This window comes from Archocentrus centrarchus, chromosome 9 (assembly GCF_007364275.1).
Source record: "Archocentrus centrarchus isolate MPI-CPG fArcCen1 chromosome 9, fArcCen1, whole genome shotgun sequence".
Classification (NCBI taxonomy): Eukaryota; Metazoa; Chordata; class Actinopteri; order Cichliformes; family Cichlidae; genus Archocentrus; species Archocentrus centrarchus.
This window is the reverse complement of record NC_044354.1, coordinates 20,823,499-20,838,319: the sequence shown is the minus strand read 5'-3', so window position 1 is coordinate 20,838,319 and position 14,821 is coordinate 20,823,499.

The window sequence follows — 14,821 nt, the reverse complement described above, 5'->3', positions numbered from 1 at the left end:
TCTCGCATTTATAGGAATCTAACTTTCTGTCTAGCAGCATAGAACCTCTGGTTCTATTTCGTTTTTATTTCTTTAATGAAATGAATAGAAACACGCACTAAAAAGTTACTCAGTATCGTCTGTCTAAATGAATCTGCAAGTCAAGCCTCTCCAAGTCAGCAAAATATTTTAAATGGTTAGACTATACTTGATTTTATGAGTCAAGGTCACTTTTTGTGTACAAACCAAGAGTTTAAAAACGATAACATTTGATTTAAAAAAAAAAAAAGAAAAATTTTGCACATGCACATTACACTGAAACTGACAAATAATCAAATAATTACATGATTGCATTTAAGTTGAAACCACATTCTCAAAAAATGTGATGTTAAAAAATTAGAAATACAACCCCCCCCAACACACACACACACACACACACATTTAATGTCCATTGAATGGAATATTTTTTTTTATTGAATTGTTGAAACTTTAACACTTTGTTGCATATGTGCATGCATTACTGCACCCAGCAGGATACTTTGTCACTGAAACCACCGTAGACATTCCAGCCGAATCACAGTGATTACAGTAAATAACATTGCTATAATTATTATATCAATTACATCGAAGTTAATTTATGTTTTATTGTTGTTATTTATTTATAACAACAATAAAACATTTATTCTCTTAAGGTCACTCATAGAATGCTGAAAATATGCAAGAGAAAGAAGAGCAGCTCAAATAACAGCAGGTGTCTCAGGTGACTCTGGGATGATTTTCAGGGCGGGGTCCTCTTCTTCCTCAGAGATTCACTGAAATACGGAGCTGGACAATGAGAGAGAAGGTCTGTGTTAGACCATCACTGCACTGTGGAGTGGCTGAGCAGGTGTATGCTGCAAGGCATTAAAATTTCTGTGTGTGTGAGATCTAATTTTCAACCAGGTGCTCTGAATTTTCAATCATGTAGATAATTGTGTTAAATAATTTGAAGTAATAATAATATTAAGTCATTTCACTACACTGTCAGTGTAACTAGCATGAGCTCACTTTCAGAGCACATTCAAATTTCCTGACAGTCATTAAAACTTGACTATCATAACTACAGATTAAATAAATGCATCACGTAGGTGATTGAATGGTTTTTAAAGCCATGGCAACCAGTGCTTTATATGTTTGCAAAACACTAGTGTCAACTGTGTTATATCTTCATATAGGAAAAAGTTATTACAGTAAAAATGGTGTAATAGGGTTAGTATGATATAAGATGTGTTTAAATACTTGTAACATCATTTAAAGAGCTAGCATATGATCCTTTCTGGTGAATTTTCAACTATAAAGGGATAATTAAGCCCTCTGTCTGCTTTTTCATGATTCAGTGTCTACCAGCTGATTTATAAACACCACTGCCAAGTAATCTTTGACCCTGGACTGACTCGTGCTGACCTCTGGTGCGATGCTCAGGGAAGTATTAACAAAATGTGAAGAACTGAAATAAAACTTAAAAAAAAAAATTTAAAAATCTAAATTATAATGTCATCAATGTGCAGAAGTGAGTGTCTTTCCACTCAGTGCTGAAAAGAGCCACCCTTGTCACTCACAATTAGCATCACACTCAGTCATAGGCCTGTGCCATCAGAGTGGTTCTCTAAGAGGTAACACTGCCGGAGATTCTGTCAGTGTGTGCAAGGTAGGACAGAGGCAGGTGTGTGTGTGTGTGTGTGTGTGTGTGTGTGTGTGTGTGTGTGTGTGTGTGTGTGAGGCACTTTCACCCCTGGTCTCTTTTAGCCTCCTTTAGCTCTGGCCCAGGGAGAGAGACACACAGAGAGAAACAGAGAGAGAAACTGCCCCAAGCACATCTCCACTGACCTACATTTCATCTGTCGCTTTTTTCCACTCTTCTTTTTTTTTCATCTCTTATTTCTCCCGTACCAACAGCTCCATAATTGTGATGTAATGACCAAAGCAAGCGTGATAAAATCGCAGACTGGTCAGGGTGAAACACTCTAGAAGACAGGCAGACAGGAGAACGAGATAAAGAGAAGACGAGATAGAGAACGATAGACAGTGGAGGGAAAGAGGAGGGGTGAAAAGGGGGGGTTGTAGTTCTTAAGAATACAATAAAGGTTTCTCCCCATTTTGTCAAAGCAATAAAATGTGTCTTTATGTGATCTGTGCTCTGTGTGGACTTCAATCCATCTGAGGGCTGGGGACTCCATTAAGAAGGATTACCCCTCATTTTCAACCATTCACTGTTCTCCTAAAGCCACAGAGATAGCAGAAAAATTACTTCAAACGTGAACGTAAACTACGTTGTCTGCTGGGCGAGAAATTGTGAAAAAGAACATAACGGTTGTGTTTGATGAGATATAATGGCGTGTAGGCTGCTCTGTCCATATGGTGGTAAGAGGGAGGAAGGGAGCAGACTGGGCCATGCCTGAGGGCTAAACTTGGAGAAAGAAGCGCTCTCCTCTGAGATGGGATCTCAGGTCCTTCTGCCTTTTATGTTTCGCTGTCTGGTTCTATTGGCTGCGAGATCACTTGCTACATCTCTGTCTGTCTATTCACCCATCTATGGTCCTCCTGCCTTGAAGTGCAGGTCGCACTGCTCGGCTGACTGATTGTGGATCTGTTTTGAGACGGTCGCGTTCGTAATTATGCTTGCACCCAGTTGTTTTTATGCTTTTAATGACTTAGTTTGTCACTCCCATCCTTCTCTGCTTGAATCTGTGGCTTTTAGAGATATATTTCAGCAGTGATTGGATGTATTGCAATGAAGAAACATGTATTCTCAGAGTAAAGCTGGCATTATGCCTCTGCAGAGAAGGGAGAGCTATGTGCAACCATAAATTGTGAAGGTTAACAGCAGAGAGACTGCCATTAACTGCAGCTGTGTTTAGTGCTAATTAGCAAATATTAGTGGGCTGACATGGTAAACTAACACAGATTGTAGCTTAAGTTCAGCCTCATGGAGCACTTAGCAGCAGATTCCATTCCTATTTGACTGTTTCAATCTGCAATATCAAAGTAACATGGAAATCCTTCTCAAGCTTCTTATACTTCCTTCACAAATGTCACTAAATGCACTGCAGTGGTTAACCATCATCAAAGCATTTTAACATGCTGCCTGCTAGCTATGCTGAGGTGATGGTTTCCAAATAATTCACATCATGTGTGAACAAGACACCAATGGAGAGATATGAGAGAAAACAACAAGCTGGGAAAGAGCTAGAAGTGATATCCTTCTTTCTGTTAAGGCTGTTCATTTAAACCACTCAGTGCTGCCCTTGAATCGACCACTAGGAAGTTAACTTATATATAATTAGATAAGTTTCCTCTTGAAAATAAGAAATTAGGCCACAGGTCTCTGAGGAATCTCCCTCTCAATCTGACGACATGTTCCACACTGCCTCTTATTTTCCCCTGAAACAAGCAGGTGATTTATTTTCACTGTAAAACTACATGTGTATGTGCATGTGTATGTAGGAGCATGTGGGTCTGTGACTTGAGTGAGTGCGCATAGTTACACCAGCAGTGTACTGCTAAGTGTCTTGTTTTATTGTAATACATCCTACTTTACACACACACACACACACACACACACACACACACACACACACACACACACACACACACACACACACACACATATACAGACAGCTACACCATGTGAGTGTAAATGTATACCGCCAAGCTAGGCTGTTTTGCTGGTGCAAAATAAAGAGCGTGTTTTTTTTTTTTTCCTATTAGCCCATGCACGAAATTGTTTCACACATATTTCCTGGGTGTAATGTGACATTGACACATTGACATGTCAAGTGAGAGCTCAAAGAAAGAGAAAGAAAGCCAAAAAAAGGGAGAGATGAGAGATGGAAGAAGAGGACAGAGAGAGACAGAGAGACAGAGAGAGAGAGAGAGAGAGAGAGAGGGAGAGATTGAAAATACACTTGAGAAATTTGCCGAGAGATACCACAAGTGACATAGGCAATTTCTGTAGAAAAATTACTTCATCATAATTTCAATCCCAAAAGAATTGAAAGGAAAGCCCTGAAGGAGGAAGGCCAAGTCACCTTGAGAGGCATTAGGGGAAACGCTTACCCACCACACACACACACACACACACACACACACACACACACACACACACACACACACACGAACACACACACACACACACACACACACACACCGAACACTGTTCAGTACAATTTCAAGTCTTCGTGCAAATCTAAAACTTTATGCTCATGTCGTTCTGTAATGAGTTACTCCACCGTTCATCCACTTTGCCCGCGTCCCTTTTTTAATACTAGTGTTATATATCTGTGTTAAGTGTTCAGAGCCTGTGGTATATCAGAGTTAAAAATATACAACCTATTAGTCTGGCTGCTACTATTACGAGCATCATCTAATCAAAGCTTTATATAGAGCCAGTGGTTCAGACAAACAGTTTCATGTCTCTACCTCACAGTGCCAATCATCAGATTTTAATTGGATTTCTCTATTATCTGTTTTTTTTTTCACACAAAGCCATTAAGATATTAAATCTAGTTTCACTTTGAGTCAGTCATTTCCCCCTTCTCCTTGTTCCTCTTAATATATATATATTTAAATATATATTTTTTCGTTAGGCATATCGAATATGCCTCTGTAGCCCGAGGCTCTCTCTCAAAATAATTTAGTCGTCGTTGATTTCTCTGGGAGAGCTTAATAAATGTTGACGTTGAAATGGGGAGGAAATTGCAAACGGGGACTGTACGAGGCTTTCATGTTCAAGGCTACTTGATAGTTATGTTGATTTTCTGAAGCAGTATGTAATGATACAAACCAGTGGAGGATACAGAAACAGCTTTCCAAATCAGCCTCTTCGGTTAATATTCACAGATGGTTTGTGAAAGACGGGTCGGCCTAAAGAGGAACACTTTTCGACATTAGTCTTTATTGAAGAGGACCAGTCAAACTGCGTGTGTCAGATTTTAGCGAGCGTGTGCAAATTGCACCTTCCAGAATGATCAAAAATCACATTGTATGCCATTTTGAGTGCGTGTGTGTGAGACGTTGCATTATAATCAGATTTCATACCCTTTCTCCTGACATGTCATGCTTTAGTGAATTTTAAGTTTTTTCTGCCTTCCTCTCATGAGACATGACTGGATTGATTTACAATAATCCCCCTCATCAAAACAAACAGATGTGTCTTTTATAACCACCTCATTTTAAACCTTTTCTACCCCTACTCCTTGACCTCTGACCCCTATCCTGTCTATAGGTGTCCAGTCCACAGGGGGCTCTTCCAGAAGACCAATAACAGAGCCCAGGGGGACGCCATCCAGAGATCCTCTTACTGTCTGTCGCACAGGGGCAGCACTAAGCATAATATAATCTGAAGGGGAGGGGGAGTGATTATGTGTGTGTATGTGTGTGATGATGTAGCTGGGGTGGGGGGTGGGAGAGGGTCTGGCCGGCATGTTTTTAACCCCTCCCTTCCCCACATCCCCATCCCCATTCCCGTCTTGTTAATCTGGAGTCTAGCATGTGGATTAGTGGTTACTCTGCAGCACCACTGTTTGACAGAACGCACCGTGTCCCACAGGGTATATACGATTACGTCTTTAAGCAGTTTACGTTCACAGCTCTGTGAGAATATTGGAGTTAGCGCATTGGCTAATGACATCCTATGCAATCTGAGCGCTGGCACGTGATTTAGTACTGTGGCCTGATGCATATATGTCGACGTGTGGACGCATTTCTGGCGTGTTGTGTTTCTGTGTGAAAAACTGAGCGTTTGAGTGAGGTCGTGAACGTTCTCAACAGGTGCTATGATTTTCACCCTTTTCCTTTTTTTGCTAGTAGTAATAGAGGCCAGATAACTCCCTGCCACCACACCCTAACCCCTGCAAATATACACAAGTACACACATGCAGCTTCATCATGTTAATACAGTCATCACCTTTAGCATTGGGTGGATGATTTGACATCTCTCTTTGTTTGGGCTGAGGTAAAATGAGTCTGTTAGTCTTTTAATCCACCAGGATTAAGAAACAACAACAATCCCCCATGGAGTGCACACTGCGTGTGTGCGTATGTGTGTTTATGTGTGTGTGACAGGGAGAGTGCAGTACAGTGTGCTTGGGATTCCATGTCTGAATCTTCATCTCTGAATTTTTGAATCCTTCATTTAAGATGTAAAATCACATTTATAAATATTACTTTAAGGGTTCAGTGTAGCCACACAGTAGGGTGATGATGGTGATGATGCTGATGATGAGTAGGAGGAGGAGAAGAATGAATGTTGAGGGAGGGGTAAAGGGTAGAAGAGTGTAGGGATTAGTTGATATTTCCCTGGCATTACGCACGCTTTGGCGAACATCTACTTAAGTCCTGCCTTATGCGCCGCTGTCTGGAACACACACACAAAAAAGCCCTCTGTCCCATTCACACACACAAAGACTATTAGTACAGTCCAGCTCATCCTCTCAATGCGCAGAAGAAAAGAGAGAAAAACATGTTAAGTCTTTGTCCTCTTCTGTCTGGGCCTATTCATTCTCCCATTCTGGGAGGAAGAGTAATGGGGAAAAGAGAAAGAAAAAATTGGAAGGACATAGATGATGAGTTGTCCATTGAGCTTCATGGTTGAGATGGTAAACACTAAGTTACTTCAGAGTGGCTTTACTGGGTCTGGATGTGTGCATGTGTACTGTAACAAAAGGATGACTGCTGCAGCTAAAATGATAGGATTGTATTTATCAAATCACCGATGCTACTGGAAACACTCGGAGCTTTGACAGTAGAATTGTAAGCCATAGATACAGTGGTGAAAGTTAATAAATTGTTAATTGATCACCGTCTTCAATTTAAAGTGTTATTGCAAATTTTAGAAAAATGTTATTTGGATTCCAGATACAAACAGTCATATTGAAGATGGTTTGGGGCAATATGCCAGTGCAGGCTTTGATGCATCTTCTCAGCGCTGATATCATGGTGATAGTTTAATGTGGTCGGTGTCCATCTCTTGGGATTTTTTTCAGTGCTCTCTCCTCTGTTTCTTTTGCTTTACATGCTGTACTTAGCCATTGCTCTCTCTTTGCTTTAGTGGTTGCCACTTCCAATTTCTCCTCTTCTCCTATCCCTTTTCCCTTTTAACTCGTTCTGAATTATCCATAGAAGCATCGCTCCCTCGCCCTTCCTCTTTTCCCCTCTCCATCCCCCTCTTTCCTGTCTGCATCTTTGCTCGCTCTCTGTCTTGCGTGCTCGTCTTTTCCCCCTTCTCTGAATTTCCTCTCTCACTTTATTGCACCCTTTCACTTTCTGCATCCTCTCTTCATGTCTCCCATCATCCCCCTCTCTCTCTCTCTTGCTCTCTATTCCCTTGCACATTGCCTCTCTCCGTCTCTCTCTCTCTGTTTCCCTATGTCTCTCACTTTGTGTAACTGTAGGATATAGGTCAGCAGGGCGGCTTGGCTGACTCGTGTCTAGACTCAGCCTCAGTCTTGGGGGCATGCAGTCACACAGCAGAGCACATTGACCAGCATAATCACCGCAACACGCTGGAGCTCCATCGACTGCCTGACTGTGGAATGTGTGTGTCCATATCTGTTGAAAAGCACACGCAAAGACACAAATGGAGGGGAAAAGCTGAAGGGGGAAAGTTCTTATAGGAAGGCTCCACAGCACGCCGGGCATTCCCAAAAACATTAATGCCATCTGTGAAGAAAAAAAAGCAGAGTGGTAGAAATGTCATTGTAAATGCCATTAGCTGGGAGTTGATATTTACAACAGGGCAAACATGACCACGGGGCGCTCCTTTAAATTGATCTAAAATTTTCAGCTGTGCATAGATGCAAATCCAGTGCTGATGAAAGAGAATGTTAATGCGGTATTCCGTGAAGTTCTCCTTTGTTGAGTTGGGTTGGTGTTAAATCCCCAAAACAATAAATGGAAATAAAAACTGGTCACAGTATGTGTATGGCTGTCTGAGTGTCTACATGAAATGAATGCACTGTAACTATGTCTGTGTAGGATTGTTTTAAAGGGGGGTGGGGGGTGGGGGGAGAGGTGGGGGCGCTGCAGGGTGAAACATGCAGTGGGGAAGGGCATGTGTATTACTCATGTTGTAGTTGAATAAAGCTGTTTACACAGTCACAGTGTGGGGGACCTGCCTTTCTTTTGGGATACAAAGCATGTCCTCATTATGTAAACTGTTAATTTTAATTTTGATTTAAAGGTTTTGTTTAGATTAATGGGTTAGGGTTTGGAAAGTAGTAGTTATGCTCACGCTTAGGGAATGTCTCCGGGGAATGCATTTAAGTCAGTGTCCTCTGAAGTGGTGGAAAAATGATTGCATGTGTGTTTGTTAGGGCAATGATTCATTAAGCTGAGTCTATGTTCCACCCCTCCTCCTCCTCCTCATCCTGCTCTTCCTCTCGCTCAGTCTGTGGTCCAGATGTGATTCCCCCCACCCCCCACCCCCTTTCTCCCTGGATACTGATTCAGTCCCTCCACCCAGCCTTGCCAGCCCTCTGTCTCCCCAGCCAGACCAGTGGGGTGATGGGTGCAGTGGTTGTACAGTACAAGTGCATGGCTGCACTGAAGAACTGTCACCACAATGATTTTGTGCCTCCTCTTTTCAGTTTTTCATGCAACAATTTTGCCATTTCTTGCTGATTGTCATCATTTTAAATATGATTTTTTTTTTTTAAGTCTGCCTGGTAACAGTCATGTCCTGCCACGCTGAAATATTGATAGATGAATGGGATTAAAGGTGTGTGTATGTGTGCGTGCTGTGCTTGTGCATTGTCAGCATTCATGAGTGTTTCAGAGTGTTTGAAGAGACATAGAGTGGGAGAAAAGCGAACCTTCACTTGGCTTTTTAGAAGACATATCCAGTCTGTGAAGTAGCTTCATGTTCGCCTTACTCCCAGCCCATAAATAATGTTGTGCCTCTTGTCTGCCCCGTCTACCTCCTTTTGGCCCGACCTCACGAGTGTAGTTTTTCATTTTCTCTCAATCCTGTTTTCCTTTTGTCTCTCATTTAAAAACTTATTAAGTTGCTCAGCGAGTCAATCACAGCCTCTTTCTCCATAATCCCCCTCCCAGCCCCTGTCTGTCATTCTGTCTTTCTTCCTTTATCTTTCAAGTCTCGTGGGTTAAAAGCACGAAAGAGCTTTCGTTTTTCACTAATGAGAAAACCTGCTGGCAACGTCAACTCTCGCCTAACATGACAAATACAGGGAGACAGACATGTATACAGTTACACACACACACACACACACACACACACACACACACACACACACTAAAAAGGGTCATGTACGACAAGATGACACACAAATTGGTTTCTTTCATAAGTGTCATCTTGATAATGATTCACTGTATCCGCTAATTACAGGTCTTTATAACATGTAGACATCCTCGCTCAAAGATTCCGACATCATTTAACTGTGGATTTACATGCATTTTGTCACACAATATAAACACATGCACGCATGAATGCACACATATATATGCATGGTTGCCCGTGAACTTGCCACTGATGCTTGTACAAATGTTATGTATGTTGTTTTGTAAATACAAAGTGATAAACATTTTCTCTGCACACCTAACACAGACCATGTTCTGTTGCTCTTCCATCACCTTGTTGCAAAAAAAAAAAAAAAAAAAAAAAAAAAATATATATATATATATATATATATATATATATATATATATATATATGTATCAGATATGAAGGACCAACAGTCCAGTGTCTTTGCCTTTTCTCTCTTTTTTCTTTCTCTGAGTCTTTTTCAGTACCTCTTGGTGCCAAAACCAATTTCAGCCTCTTTCTGTCTGAGAGGGTCAAGATAGGCTGAAATCAATGGATGTGCGACTGGAAATCTCATTACAGGGCATTATGAGGGAGACATGTTGTTGTGATTACTCTGCAATATTACCTTTGCAGGCACATGTGAGAATAGTGGAGCTGAAGGACACCATGTTAGATCCTTGTCAGCGCAATGTACTCAATCACCTGCATCATCTTGATACAAGATCAAACAACTTGACTTTCAGAGTATAATATGGTGTTGTTGTTTTTTTTTTTAACTTGAGTGTTGTGTATGTGTACTAAGATACAAGGTCACTGATTTCTTCCTAATGTGAGCTGGTGTGTACAGTTTTGTTTCCTTGCTGTGGCCCTGATTAGTCTTATAGGAATATCTCGGGACTTGTGCATTGTGTTTAGGTCTAGGTAAATGTAAGGTTTTTGTTTCTTATATGTAGGGTTGTAGGGTTTTGTTGCTGTCTTTGTTTTTTATCAGCGTAAATTGAATATGTATCCAGTGACTGCAATAAATATTAATAACAGCCCTACTTTATATTCCTCTTAACAAATTTCCAACACACAGAAACTCTGAAATTGAAAAATTAATAGCTTTCTGACAAACTCTGCTCTGTTTTCATAAAATGTGAGTGTTGTTAGGACTTTAAACACAAGTCAGAAACTTTAAGGCAACACTATATATTAAAGTGAAATGATGAATTACAGTCCTTCTTTGCTTACTTCTTGCATTACAACAGAATTCAGTAAGGATGGCTACTTTTATAATCTACAAAGTATGACCAATCAGGAGCATCCCTTCATAGAGAACTGAAGTGTAATGAAACTACTGTGTAACCATAAAAATCTTTTTGGGATATTTTGGAAAATTAGTTTATTATGTTTTTTGCTAAGAGCTGAATGAGAGGATAAGTACCACTTTTATATTCATGGCTTATTTAGCTGGAGGCAGTAGTCTGTTGGGTTAACTTAAATTAGCTGAGGGAACACGGGGGATGATACTCTGCCCAAGATCAGACATCCACCTATCAGCAGTGTTGGTCCAACACCCACCTGTGTGGTCTTCCCAAATGTTTCCCCAGCACTGTAACACTCCCCAAATCAAAACATGCCAGACTAGACAACTCATGTATGGCTGCGGTATGATTTGTAGGTGTGTGCATTTTTATGTACACTGATGTAACAGTATAGCTCAGCCTATCCTCTACTTCCCCTCCCCGTTTCCATCTCTGTCTTCTCTCTTTCTCTCATGTTGCCCGAAGCAATGCTGCCACTTTTCATCATGTTTTGTTCTAGTAGGTAAAAGTGATGCTACATGGCTGTGTGGTGTGTTGCTATGCATGTTTATTTTTTCCTGGCTGGCCAAACTATATTATCATTTTGAATTTGTCTGTTTGAATTCAATGCCACCTTTTACAGTGAAGTGAAAATGATCAGGACCATGTTTTACTTTCACATTGATCTCATCATGCTCAGGCCTAACAGGAAAGTTACACCTGTAGACAATCCATAAATGCCAATTTATGAACCAACCAAACATCCCAGCTATCCACTCTTATCATGGAATAAATAGACTTCTAGTAACAATTAATCAACTGCATTTACATGAAAATATTTAAGAATACACAAGTTCCATCCATCCATCCATTCGCTTCCGCACATCCTGTTCAGGGTCGTGGGGGGGCTGGAGCCTATCCCAGCTGTCATAGGGCGAGAGGCAGGGTACACCCTGAACAGGTCGCCAGCCTGTTGCAGGGCCAACACAGAGTTACAGACAACCTTTCACACTCACATTCACGCGCTCAGTCATACCTATGGGCAATTTAGATTAGCCAATTAACCTAACCCCAGTAAGTGCATGTCTTTGGAATGTGGGAGGAAACCGGAGTACCCGGAGGAAACCCACGCAAGCACGGGGAGAACATGCAAACTCCACACAGAGAGAGGGAAAGGCCTGGGCCAAGGTGGAATCAAACCCAGGCCTTCCAGATGTTATTCTAACTGTGAGGCAGCAGTGCTAACCACTGCACCACCATGCTGCCCGAATACACAAGTTGTGCATTGTAATTAAACAAAATACCACATGTTGTCTATTAATTTATGCAGTAGACACAGGTGATGATGTGTCTGTGTGTACTGGCTCTGTGAGAAACACTGGTAAGTACAGTTTAGCTTCTAAACACAAGTATGAGTATGAGGTAAAGATGGGCAGTGGTTCATCAACCTCCAAAAAAAATTGCATCCACAAATTGTGGAACGATTTCAGAATGATGTTTCTGAGTGTAAAATTGTGAAGGCTTTGACTATACCAGGAATCACTGTCTGTGAACCAGTTCACTGCGCCATCCACAAATGCAGGTTAAAGCTCTATCATGCAAAGAAGAAGCCATATGTGAACATGGTCCAGAAATATCACTGTTCATTTAAAATGGACTGAAGCAAAGTGGGAAGCTGTTCTGTGGTCAGGCAAATCAAGGTTTGAAATTCTTTTTGGAAAACATGGATGCTGTGTTCTCCAGACTAAAGAATTGTTTTCAGCACTTAGCTCAAAAGCCTGCATCTCTGATGGCACAGGGGTGGAGATCTTTCACCAGCTGAAAATGTTTGGTGCATTATGAAATGAAAAATCCAGTGAGGAAGACCCAGGACTGTTGAGCAGCTAGAATCCTGTATCAGACAAGAATGGGACAACATTCCTCTTCCGAAAGTCCATCAGCTGGTCTCCTCAGTTCCCAGATGTTTATAAACTGCTGTTAGAAGACAAAAAGTTAAAAATATTTTCTTAAAATGGTACATTTACTCATTTGATATGTTTTCTATGTTCTACTGTGAATAAAATATAGGTTCATGACATTTGCAAATCATTGCGTTCTGTTTTTATTTACATTTTACACAACGTCCCACCTTTTTTGGGAATTGGGTTGTAATATTGATATAGTTTCCTTTTGTGTGTAGGAAATGTTCATAAGCTTTACTGGCCTCCAAAACTCTTATAGGTTGCATTTATTGCACTCACCAGCTACTTTGTTAGGTACACCTGCTCAGCTGCTCAGTAACACAAATACCTAATCAGCCAGTCACATGGCACCAACTCAGTGCCATGGTATATATAGACATGGTCATGTCAGTGTGAGTATATGTACTGCATATTAACATTCACTGTATATAGTAAAAGCCACTGTGACATCCCCTTTGGATTGTGAACTCTCATGAGAAGGTGGAGTGCTTTATTTATTATCTAAATCTTTGTGTGTAAGTGCGTGTGTGCATCCCACAGACAGAAAAAAATGTTAATGAGTGCAAAGCAGCTTTTAGCAGAATTTAGCGCACCAAATCTTCAGTAAAACTGCACAGCGGGACATGTTACTTGTCAGATAATTGCATTAAAAATGCTCCAAAACGCTCCGTCACCACAGACAGGTGAAGGTCACAAGGTTGCATTCAGTAACCCGAATTAGCTGCGGTGACACTTAGCAATTTAGTTCAACTTTATTTACAAATGACAAAACAATCACCTCAAAGGGATCTATCTATTTCTAAAAATGTAGACGTCCCTAATATTGCAGGACTTCAAGCCTTAATACAATAAAACAAACAAATAAAAAGTGAGTTATATAAAAATGTATGCCAAGAACCTTTTTGATGAAGGAGCATAATTATGGCAGATCACCCTTTTTTTGTAGCAGTCTGTAAACATGTTTATTTTACCTTTAAAGCTGAACATTTTAACAAGGGAGTCTATAAGAACTGACTTTCTTTTGGAGGTAGCCCCAAGTGGCCATTTACAGAACTGGAGATTGTGGCATTTCCACATTGGCTTCATTTTTCAGCTCAATAAGTTGTTAGATAGATTTGCAAAAAAAACCAAAAAAAAAACCAATATATATATATATATATATATATATATATATATATATATATATATATATATATATATATATATATATATATATATATATATATATATATATATATATATATATATATATATATATATATATTGGTTTTTTTGTATATACTTTTTTTAATATATATATAAATAAATAAATAATCCTAACCTATTGAATAATTTCCATTTCTGTATTCTGCTGAGCTGACATTAAATGTGAAATTGCACTTGCTACTTGCCCACCTCCACAAACACACTGTGCAAATATACAGTAATACTGCAAACAGATTGAGTGCACAATTATATAATAAACTTATGACTAACATCCATCCATCCATCCATCCATCCATCCATCCATCCATCATGAGTTAACAGAGTGTGCAGCAAGGGCCACGTTTCCCAGCCTTCCTGCTTCCACAGTCATGGTTGTATGAAACATTAAAGCCAAACTCAGACCATCTATATTTCATACAGCATTTTGCAAACAACAGATGAATTAATTATATCGTGAAAGTGGGCATAACCTCTGCATCAGCGTATCACCATGGCCTATTTCTCTGCTTTTCTGAATGGGGAGTGGGGTTGATGATGGCTGATGTTTGTGGTGGCCAACCACATATGCGAATATGTGAGTATATCTGTGTTGTGTATGTACGCGTGTGTCACTTTATCCCTGTCTAGCTGTACGTATGTGTGTGTTCATTTACAGCAGGGTTAGGTGTGCACTCTTGAAGGATTAATGAAAGCTCTGCTGTGCCCCTTCTGTGAAAAAGAGCAACACTGATACACTCGCCTGCTCACCATCGCCTCTGTCCCTGACCATTATCACTTCCATAAAGACTTGCTTATATAATATGTCCAACCATTAATGGAAAATAACACTCGGCTCCAACAAAGGACAGAAATGTAATTACCGGTCTGAATAGCAGTGCTGCTCCTTATTCTTACCCAGAGAGAGGGGAAAAAGAGAGACAGACAGAGAGGGACAGAAAAGCAAGGGAAGGAGTGAGAGACCTGACAAGCATTTAGTGAAAGAGAAAATTATGAAGGGATGAGAGGAGTGTGGGTAAAAAGAACAAAGGCAGGAGGAAAGGTTATTGTGGGGAAAGAATCATTATCAGTTCTTTTGTTGCTCTACTCTA